General features: G+C 37.0%; 1 long non-coding RNA gene across 1 annotated transcript; it reads right to left on the bottom strand.

The window, feature by feature from the left end:
• Positions 1-615: 615 nt before the first annotated feature.
• LOC144246653 (uncharacterized) lies at positions 616-9,336 on the bottom strand. The gene is made up of 3 exons (XR_013340321.1): positions 9,307-9,336; positions 1,105-1,167; positions 616-644 (listed from the first exon to the last, which is right to left on the bottom strand). It is a non-coding gene; the product is annotated as an uncharacterized LOC144246653 (long non-coding RNA).
• Between the last annotated feature and the right edge of the window lie 1,407 nt (positions 9,337-10,743).

Raw genomic sequence — 10,743 nt, 5'->3', positions numbered from 1 at the left:
CCAGTAAAAGCATTCATATTTTTCCAGTAAGTACTGCCAAATACTATTTCATTTGCGCATTATAAGTAAATTAAAATCTTTAACTGAAATTGTCATGCCTATAGCATTATTTATCCTGCAGAATCACAAAACCAAAATACAGATTTTGAGTGAACAAATTTAGTCTGTAACATTCCCTGCAAATTCAGCAAATGCACTGAGACTCAGCAGAGATGAAGCAAGTCATTTTAATTAAAAACTGTTTACGTCTGGCTACTGGCCATTCTAGTTAGCAATCCATAAAATGATTGTTCCAGGTATTCTCTTATCAGCAGAAATTCTCACTGTAGTGTAACCATTCCCTGTGTGAGCAAGCAAGCAGAAATTGAAAAACTGTGAACAGAAATTACCTTTTAATAGGATTGAGAGGTATCACTTACCTCCCAGCAGCACCTAAGCTGACTTAACCATTCAAAGTCTCTCTCATCTTTGCCTTTTTTGCTTACTAGAGATGCAAGAACATCCTCCGCATGAACATCAAGCTCAACAAGTGCTCCCAGAGTCACTCAGTTCTGCTTAGACAGCTTTCCTCACGCCAAGGTGGCAGTGTCCTCAGTCTGCCTATTATCCTGTCCCAGAAAATCCTCTGGTGCCTGCAAAAAATTCTAAAAGTTTAGAAGTTGAATGTCTGGTCTTAGGTGTGATTATGTTTTCCTGTATGTCTTATTTTTCACTATATTAATTTTATTTCTTTGTATTAAATAGTTCCTGTTCACTATTATACCAGTACAATGTCCTTCATTCACCAGTAGCTCAAGATGCATTTTTTTCTTTTACAAACCCAAATGTAAAACATTAATCTGCAACCAAAACAGCACACACAGCACACAATTCCTGCAATACAGAAAATACCCATGTCCTTTTACTGTTTCCACTTTATTCTTTCCCATACTACCTAAGAATATATAGTTAATTAAAACATCTGAACAATTTACCTAAAAGACCATTTAATGTTAGGTTAAAAAAGGGTTTATCCTTAGCAGTAATTCTTGTGTACTACCCCCTGCAAGATGTTTCCCACTGTCTTTACTGAAGATCAGTTTAAAGATGTAAAACTTTACTTACAGTCTCTGTAACATATAAACTAATGAGGATAAACACGAATTCTCTCTTCAACAGCTAATCCACCTGCAGTATATAAAAAGTTATTATTTATACCTTCCCAGCAATAGCAAACATTAAGGAAATTGAGTAGAGCAACCAGGCACAACCTTAACACAATTTTCCATTATTAAAAAAAAAAAAAAAAAAAAAAACACACCACAACACCTTTAAGATTTTTTTCCTCACAGATTCCTTGTCCTGTTCTTTGTACTGTAGGGATGTTTTTCTGGGACTGAACTAACATTTTGGTTTTCATTTTTGTTTTTGTATGCCTGCACAGCAGTCACTGCACACTATCAAGTCTGTGTATGGGGACCCAAACCCAGCTCCTCTCCTTATAGCAAAGGTTACCTTAATTAACAAGATCTCTATTAAATACTTTCATACAAACTAAGGTCTTTGGCCTTTGAGAAAAAACTCAAGAAGTTCCTAATTCAATAAAAAAATAATTGGGGGAAAACCAGATGCTTTTTTTCTATTTATTAAGTCCCTTGAGAATTACTTCCAGAAATTCATTGCACTTCCTCAGTTTTTCCAGTATCTTGTCTGCTGTTACTACTGTCAGCAGATGTCTGTTCTGGAAAAGAAATTATTCCAGATAAAAATATTATTGCCTTTCCAAGTGAATCACCACACAGCATTGCAGGAAGTCTTAATCAAAATTAATCTCTATATCACATTCTGCTTTACTCAACCATTGTCAGGTTCACAATTTACTGTCCTTGCTCATTGCCAGAGTTCACCAGAGAAGTGGTTAGGCAGCTTGTCTGAAGCATTCCTGAAAAGAATTTCTAAACAGGGTCAATTGATCAAGGAGCACAACTCCCATCATTCTGTTGGAGAAACATCAATTTACACTGGCTATTCAACTGCATTGTGCAATTAAGCAACATGAACAATTAATACATTTTGATGGATTTTTAGTGTACTTTTACTACAACAAAGTGACACTTTTTAACCAGTAATCAAATATGAGAATTCAATGCAAAGAATAATCCTTCTTTCCATATAAAATATATAAATATATTCGCAAGATATAAGTATTAATACAACAGTTGTACACAGGCAACACTGACTTCAGTACTAACACTGTGATCTAAGAAAGGTATTCCCTGATCCTGAGACATTTTCTAACTAAATACATGTTTAAAGAATTTTGTTATCAAAACAAAGTTCTACTTGTTTAAAGAAGACAATAAATTGTATTTTTTTCTTTTTACAACAGCACCTGAATTAGGCCTGTCAAGACACATTGCTGAACAAACACTGGGTTTCCTGTATTTGTACACTGTACAGATGATAATATGTACATTAAGATATGGAGCACTTGCCGAATTATTTATAGTGCTTTCCAAATTAATTTCTCAAATTAAATTCACATAAATTATTAGAAAAGCTACCGCATAAGATGAAAGTTATCTCAGTTAATACAAATGCAAAAAGTTTTGAAAGACCTTTAAAGAAATACAGTTGTCTGAACATTGGGTTCTGACATTTAATTTGCCTTATGACCCATTTATAGTCTAATCATCACTACAGTTTTTAATCTTGCTCACCAAGTATGGGGTTAGGGAGCAAAGACACACTGAAATGTAAGAAATTATGCAAATTTACAATGAAGAAATCAAACAATTGTTTCTATGCGGTTCCAGTATGGGCTTGAATTTAAACCATGACTGAATTTATTCTAGTTCAGTTCCATGCCAGGACACTGTGAACTGATCCAGCCCCATCATGTTGCAATACAAAATGTTCTATCAGGGCCAAGTCCTGGCAATGGGGGCTGATTAATACCAGTGCCCTGCTCTACTTCCAAAGGCTGGGAGCAGAGGTTCTGCCGAGGCATCTCCTCTCACACCCAAACCAGTGTGCATTCCCCAGAAGCAGAGTGGTGCTGGCATGGCAGAGGGGAGATGGAAACGGAGGTAACCAGAACTGCCAGCCGAGCCCGAGGTCCCTCTGCTGTGCCTGGTGCCTGCCCCTGAAGGGACACAGCCAGGATGAAAAGAAAACACACAACTGTATCCATCATGAGCAACTCCACAAAGAGCTACAGGGAAAATTGCAGCCTCATCAATCTACTGAGGGCTCGCAAGAACTGCTGACAGTGACAACTACGGAGGACATCAGAACAAAGATGTGCCCAAACTACTGCCAGCAGGAGCAGTTTCCAGAGGCCATCCCAAAAGGAGAGCCACCCTGTCAGGGAAGGCCCAGAGAGGCAGAACAACCTCAGCTGGGGTCACTCATGGGACAAGGACCCCTAAGGACTGCACTGCTATGCAGAGCCAGGGGTGCCAAAGGTCTCCCAGAAACAAACTCCTCACAGGGAGCCAAGGCAGACTGGACCCACAACTCCTTCTCAGCTTCAGTTCATAGTAAATTCTAAGTTCAGTTTCAGCCCAAAAGCTCTGAATGTTTGCAATATGCATTCAGCTTTGGTTTAATCCCCTGCTCGTGTCACACAAACCCTTCCCATCTGGAGACAACAGCAGGCCTGTGTGCTGGTCTAAGGGATGGTGATGGGGTGCAGCTCCCTACTGCAATAATCACAGCTTTCCTTTGTGCAGGAAACACATTCACCTTGCACCTCCTGCCTCTCGAATCACACCAAACTGCAGAAACTTCATCTATACACAGACTATCCAAATGTCAGCATGCCAGCACAGCTCGTAATTTGGTTTATAAAACAGTTTTTATTCCACAATTGTGTAACTACACATTGTCAAGAGAAAAGTGGGTTTTGTTCCCTTTCTTAGTATATTTATCAGCAAATGGAATAATTGCAACTGGTAAAGCAAATCAAAGCTGTATTGCCAGTTTTATAAATGGGATTCTTCCTGCTTGGTTTTTTCTTTCATATGAGAAAAAGCTAAGGAAAAAATAATTTATGCTTCAACATAGTTTCCTATTTACAACTAAGGCATGAAATAAAAAAGGGAATGGCATCATTCCCAGTGATTCAAAACATCAACTTATTTTGTCAGCAACACTGCCAGTATCAATTGTGAGGGAAAAAAGTATCAAGAAATGCACATAAATCAAGTGTATAAAAATAGCCCAAGTACCCTGTTAAAAGACCATCAATAATCTAGTTTCTAAATATAACTTTTAATATATCACAGATTACAGCCTGGGATTATTTTTTACATTTGCTTTTTTTTTTCCCCTTCTGCTTTCTGCCCTGGGAAGATAGAAAAACTTCTGTACTCAAGATTTTCTTAAAATTTATGGGAAGTAGAAATTAAGCCATTAAGTAATTTAAACCTCATCAATGCACTTTGCTTGAATTAGATATTTATAATGAAGGAATAATGTGTGATTATTCAAATTTGCAATGAAAAACGAAGCCAATAAAGCAATTTTATTACCCAATGTCATATAAATGCAAAAAAAATCAGCCTGAACAGACTCGAATTAGCTTTATGCTTTAAGAAGCAGACAGACCATTTATACAGCCTGGAGAAGAGCATCCTTAACCTCAGACACTGCATTTGTGGAAGGACAGTGCCACCTTCTGGAAACTGGTGCCTGCTCGTTTAGCCAAAATCGACCTGACACCGTTGAACTTCTATTCTGACATTTACACTCTCCTGCACAAAAGATTACTTTTTTTTTCCCCCTGCCAGTGATAGCACGTTCCAAAAAAATAATTCATAATTGAGTAGCACTGAATATCTGAACTAGATGATTTTATCAAAATGGATCATTCAGCACACAATATTCAGAAATACCCAGCAAAACTATCAATTTCTTGTATTTTTTTAATAGTTTAGTAAGCCCACTTACAGATACATTAAAAATGCAACAACCTAATAGAAATCTCTTGATGTTAGCAAACATCTTCACAATGAAGACAGTTTTTTTGAGTCATTATTAGAGTTATATAACAGGATTACCAGAATCACAAGGTATCTGGTAAGTCCCTGAAGATCAGAATCTGCAGAGCATGCATGAGAGGAGTTTGGGAGAGCTGGACTTGCTCACTTTGGTGAAGTGGAAATTAAGGTAGAATTTTACTGTAGCCAGTAACAGGGACAAATCTTTGCTTGGGAGATTCAGCTTGGACAGCAGGAAAAAAAAAATTATTCCCTAGGAGCTCTGAAGCCTCTGGAGGTAATCTGCAAGAAATCTGTGTTCATGGAGATTTCTGAAATTTGGATACACAAAGCTGTACCTGACCTGATGGAGTGGTGCCAAAAGTTTGTGCTTTTTGAAAGGAGTCAGATTAGCTGAACTCCAGAGGCCCCTCTCAACCAGTGTTTCTCTGATTCTGTCTGAACCAGCGATTTTTTAAAGAACCCAAGTAAGGAAGCTAAAATGAAACAGAAAATGGATTACTGTTTCATAAGAAGCAGATTTTTGGTACATACTACAAGCTTTCTGTATACTCTTAAGACAGCAGTATCTACCCAAGAAACTGATTTAATCAACCCTTTTAGTCAAGTATTGAATTATGCACTTTACTTCAGGCATCTGAACCATGAACTGAAAATTGATTCCAAATAAAGCCAAGTAGCCTGAACCTTCAGCCTTTCATCCAGAACCTCCTGTATGAACAACAGCTTTCCTTTGCATTCCCTATAGAGGGACATTAGCTCAGATGCATTCACTGGTGCTTCCAGCAAAGCATTTTCAGTAGACTGCTGAGACCTTTTGGGCAATTTGCATATTCAGCAGCAGGTGCAACAGGTGGAAGCTTTAAGATTTCAGCAGATTTCACCTCATATGATTTCCTGCAATAACAAACGCCACGTTATTTTCTGCAACTGGATTTGTAAGGCTGGTGACAGGAGTTCCTGAATGAGAATAATCCAATAAACAGATAAACAGCACCAATGAATAAATGCAGGACATGTTTTAGCATGCAACAGTATTTGTGAACTAATTCCCTTTAACAGAATATGGAAGCTGGCTTCTGACAAACACCCAAGCCCCAACCACTACTTGTGCTTGCTAGGATAGGCTGGGATTGCAGAAGGAAAGCCACCCAAACTGCTGAACCAAAACTAAGCAGGCTTTATCCTGCCTACAGGACAACAAAAAAACATGTGGTTTTCATGAAAAGATTTCAAGTAGTAAATAGCCCAATACTTAAAGTCATATTTTATTTCTGACTTCAAATTCCAGGTGTGGATGTGGCACATATTTGGTTGATAGATTAACGAGTTCAGTATTACTGCACCCACTATGGGTACATTCAATAGTTATTCAGTCTTTCCTTTGAAAGCAAAAAATTCGAGGTCCTTTAGTCTATCATTTGTTCTAAGTATTCTCAAATTTTTTTTGCATAATTTAAAATTATTTACCACCATCATTTCACACTTACTATCTCACCAGTATCACAGAGATGTGATGATAGTAGTTCTCTCTATTCCCAATTCACTGACATGAGCAATTTTCAAAAAATATATAAAAATAAAGTGCTATCTATAACCCTATAACAAATATCTATATTCTTCTTTCCCGTATAGAAACAGGAACATTTTTTACAACTGTCATACTACTGGGTAATAGAAATTGAATTATTCCCAAAAGCGCATGCTGTTAAAATAGATATTGTATATTGGTTCAATAAATTAATTTGTTGTACAAATATAAAATCCACTCAACATCATTGGAACTACAGAAGTAATTTTCTCAACAGCACACCCATACATGGGCTGCACCAAGTCCTGTTAAATTAAATATGTAAAAACTTATTTAACTTCTTACTTTATTCACTGCCACAGGTTCTAAACAACAGCATGTTGTACCCAGCATGTACCATTTCCTCTAAACAAAGTCCCTCTCTCATTCTTAGCTTCTGGTACCTCATCTCTGGTGACCTTGCTTCTACCAAGAGCTAAAGAAAAATGCAATTTTCAAGAGGAAGTTGAGGAAGGTCAGTTAATTTGCTTACACCAAAATGAAGACAAGGAATCTGGAGTTCTCTTTGGCAGCACTCCAGAACTCTCCATGCTTTGTTAGGTTACTAAGACAGCAACCATTGTATAATGCCTGAATCTCAAAGCCTGAAGCAACAGTCCTGTGTTATTGAAGTAATACCTTGTATTATCACTGTCAGTCATCAAAACACTCTGAAAACTGAAACTATGACATCAGCATGGCAAGCTTACTCTTTTTAAATAGGCAAACCCAACTATTTTACATTAACAAGGAAGGAGCTCCTATACTATGGTAGTGTAGCAATTGGAGAATAAATATGTATTGGAATGCACATGCAGGGATATGTACATACGTATTCATATTTGCTGGCTAGTTAATGAAATCTGAAAGAGCATTTGTGCAGGTCAGTGGGAGTTTTGAGGTATCCATATTAGCTAGATATTTATAGCCAAGCTTCCTGGGAAAGGCTTCTGGGTTTTCACAATATGGCTATGTTTGGGGGATTTAAGAATTAAGTATTTCATTGAGAAAAGAGACAAAACCAGATTAAAATCTATGCTCAAAGATGGAACTAGAGATTTTTGAACACAATGCATAAAGTTAGAATTTCATTTTCTATTTTGGGAAAAATATATCAATCTTTGACATCCCTAAAATTTGTCTTGTCTTCAGTTTCTTCATCTCCTTTACATAAGCCCTAACATATTTTAATTGTTAAAGAGCTAAACAATTCAGTAGCTTTATTTTTAAGTAGAAAGTGTAGACAAAATTCTCTTAGTCATCAACCTTTCAATCTCTACTTCAGATATATTTTAGCTGGTAAAACAAAGGTATTGATTTAGCTGGTAGAAGAGAGGCATTGATAGAATACATCTGCTGTCTTAAGTACCAGAGTGTGTTAAAAATATGTAGGAACATCTCCAATGCTTTAGCACTCCCACATGATTAATTAAGAGTAAAAATCAGCTTGAAGGGATTAAGTAGAGTGTGGCTGACAAGGAACAAAAGCTTTATCCCTTTAAAACAAGATTAATTTGCTGCTTTAGGAAGATAAACAAAAGCATTTGAAGTCTCTATGCTTTAGACTAAGCAGAAGAGATTGCTTGTTTGGTTACAATAGCTGGTAATGTTCTATTAGAGAAAACTACCATTTTCTCTTTTCATAATGTTTAATGATAGAAGATCCTCTCCTAGTCTGAATTTTGACAATGTGGTCTGAATATCATCTACAGATGACAAAATATGGGTTCCTGTTTCTCTATACCCAAGAACTCTATTTAATCCCATTTGGAATTCCTTTCCTTTAAAGCTTTCTCAATCAAATGTTCTTTGCTGGCTGTTTCACTGACAGGCTCAAACTTCTCTAGGAATGGTTCAAAATGAAAATTAATGCATGACAAAACATTTTTACGTCTTTAGAAGAAGACAGTGATAAACCCACAACTTTGGACATCCTTCCCAGTGTCTTTCATGCAAACCAGGATTGTGAATGACCTGGATTAGAGAAATGTGGCATCTCAATTCTTCTACTTTGCATTTAACTTGCCTTGTTACTGCTAATGCACGTGGAGAAATGTGGGAGGCTTTGACAAGTTTATACAACCCATGCCAGTAGTTTTCTACATCATTCTACTTCATCTGGGTTCACCTCTCTGTCCAGTCTGTTTTCTGTTGAATCCCACAGTCACATCACTGAGATGACTCAGGATCATATAGGAAAAAATTACCATGCTCAGTAAACTTGCAGTTTAAATCTCAAAAGGGGTTTCATGCCAGTATAATACTACACACTACCTGTGCTGAAATGCTATTTATTTATTCTCCAACACAAAATTATAGCATAAACATGTTCATCTTCAAGACATCATATTCACAGAGAGCAAACAGTTCACTTTTTGATTGAAAAAAATTGCTGCAATTATGCCTGATATTAAACTTCACTGTAGAAAAAGTTCAAATCACTCAGACCCAAATTCAGCTGACCACTGAGGCACCCACCTGTATTCCAAACATTTAATACCTGGCACATGCACCAGAACTTTGCTGAGCAGCAAGTGACTAAAGACAAGTTACATTTCAGGGGTGAATGTAAGTGCTTTGCTGAACTGAAACATAAATACATCAAAGAAACAGCAGGGGTTGATTACTGAAGTGATATTTGTGAAGTGAGGAGATGGGATTTTACAGTTCCCAAACTGCAAACTCTACATCTGCTAAATTTTAAATGATCATTCAATAAAGGCTGTAAAGGCAAAATGACTTCATACAACTTACCAATGAGTGCTTTTTAAAGTTTTCTTGTGAAGAAGTAAATGCATATTCAAGTTCTCTACACCACAGGTTTCAGGTCTTTGGTTAGTTTAGTGTATTGGGAATAGATATTGAGTTTTCCACAGCTAATTCAATTGCTTGAATTAAATTCAGGAAAACCAAGAGATAGTCACTGTTTGACTGCACTGCCTCCTCAGAAGCCTCCACAGCATGCAATTTAATTCTCCTGGCATGTTGCCCACACTACAGAAATCACTTGTTATCTGCTGCTTACAGTGGCTAGATGGGCATCGATATAAACCCCAAGCCATCACATACAGACAGTGCTTTCTGAAAAACAGCTTTTAAATGTCCACGTAATGCCCATATATATATATATATATATATATATATATATATATAAGTAATACCTATATTACTTTCTAAATACCTACATTACTAACCAGCCACTCTGCCTGCTACCATGCTCCTCTACATCTGTGACCTCCATACTTTCTTGATCACACAAGAAAGACTGAGCAAGAAATTTTTGAGCACACCTCCCCAATATATGTATATTTATTTACAGGTTGTACAAACAAGCTACCATACTATTATATTATATACACAATAAATCATACAAAAAAGTTAGACATTAAAACCAGAAAAAATTAAGATGAAATTAACAATGTTATAATTAATTTTAATTAACTTTATACAATAATAGTTTTTTACTTTTACTAATCATACTATTATTACTACTATTTTAAGTGAGAACAACTGTGTGATCGAATATGCTTCATTAGTCTTGGTTCAATATTTTGAGTTTCAAAGGTCTGAGTTCAGTTAATTTCAGCACTTTGTTTTAATGGCTATCATAACTTAAAGGTTGATGACAGGTTCAAATGGAAGAATTGCATCATTGGCTGGGGTAAATAAATCATTATTCCACCCACCAGTTATGTAATTATTCTTGTTTAAATTCATAGTTTATTTTTACCTACCCTGATGTCCCTTTATTGTTCTCACAAACTGACTGGAAGGTCTTGCATTTCTAAATTTTTTAAATCACAAAACAATTTTTTGGAAGAGATTGCACCGACCCTTGTCCAGCAGAGATTTGAAGCTCTCCAAGGCCACTGCCTCCGCAGGCAAACTTCTCCCCTGTTTATCTCACTGCAAAGAATGTCATCCCTATGCTTGGTCGGAATTCCCCCCGCTGCCAACTGAGGGAGCTGCCGCTCCTGAAACAAAGCACTAAGCGGAATCTGGCACCGTTTGCTCTGCAGGCTCTAACTACATCCCTGCACCTCATTCTTTTCTCCCAAAACACACAGTTCCCTCAAGACTGTCTTCACGCACCAAACGCTGCAGCCCCATAACCCCACGGTGAGCTGATGGACTCGGGTTTATCAGCACTTTACAGATGATGACGTGGGTAAAATCACCTGAATCAATCAG

Source organism: Lonchura striata, chromosome 8 (genome assembly GCF_046129695.1).
Source record: "Lonchura striata isolate bLonStr1 chromosome 8, bLonStr1.mat, whole genome shotgun sequence".
NCBI classification, from domain to species: domain Eukaryota; kingdom Metazoa; phylum Chordata; class Aves; order Passeriformes; family Estrildidae; genus Lonchura; species Lonchura striata.
Note: the sequence above shows the minus strand (reverse complement) of the source record. Positions and strands in the feature narration are given on the sequence as shown.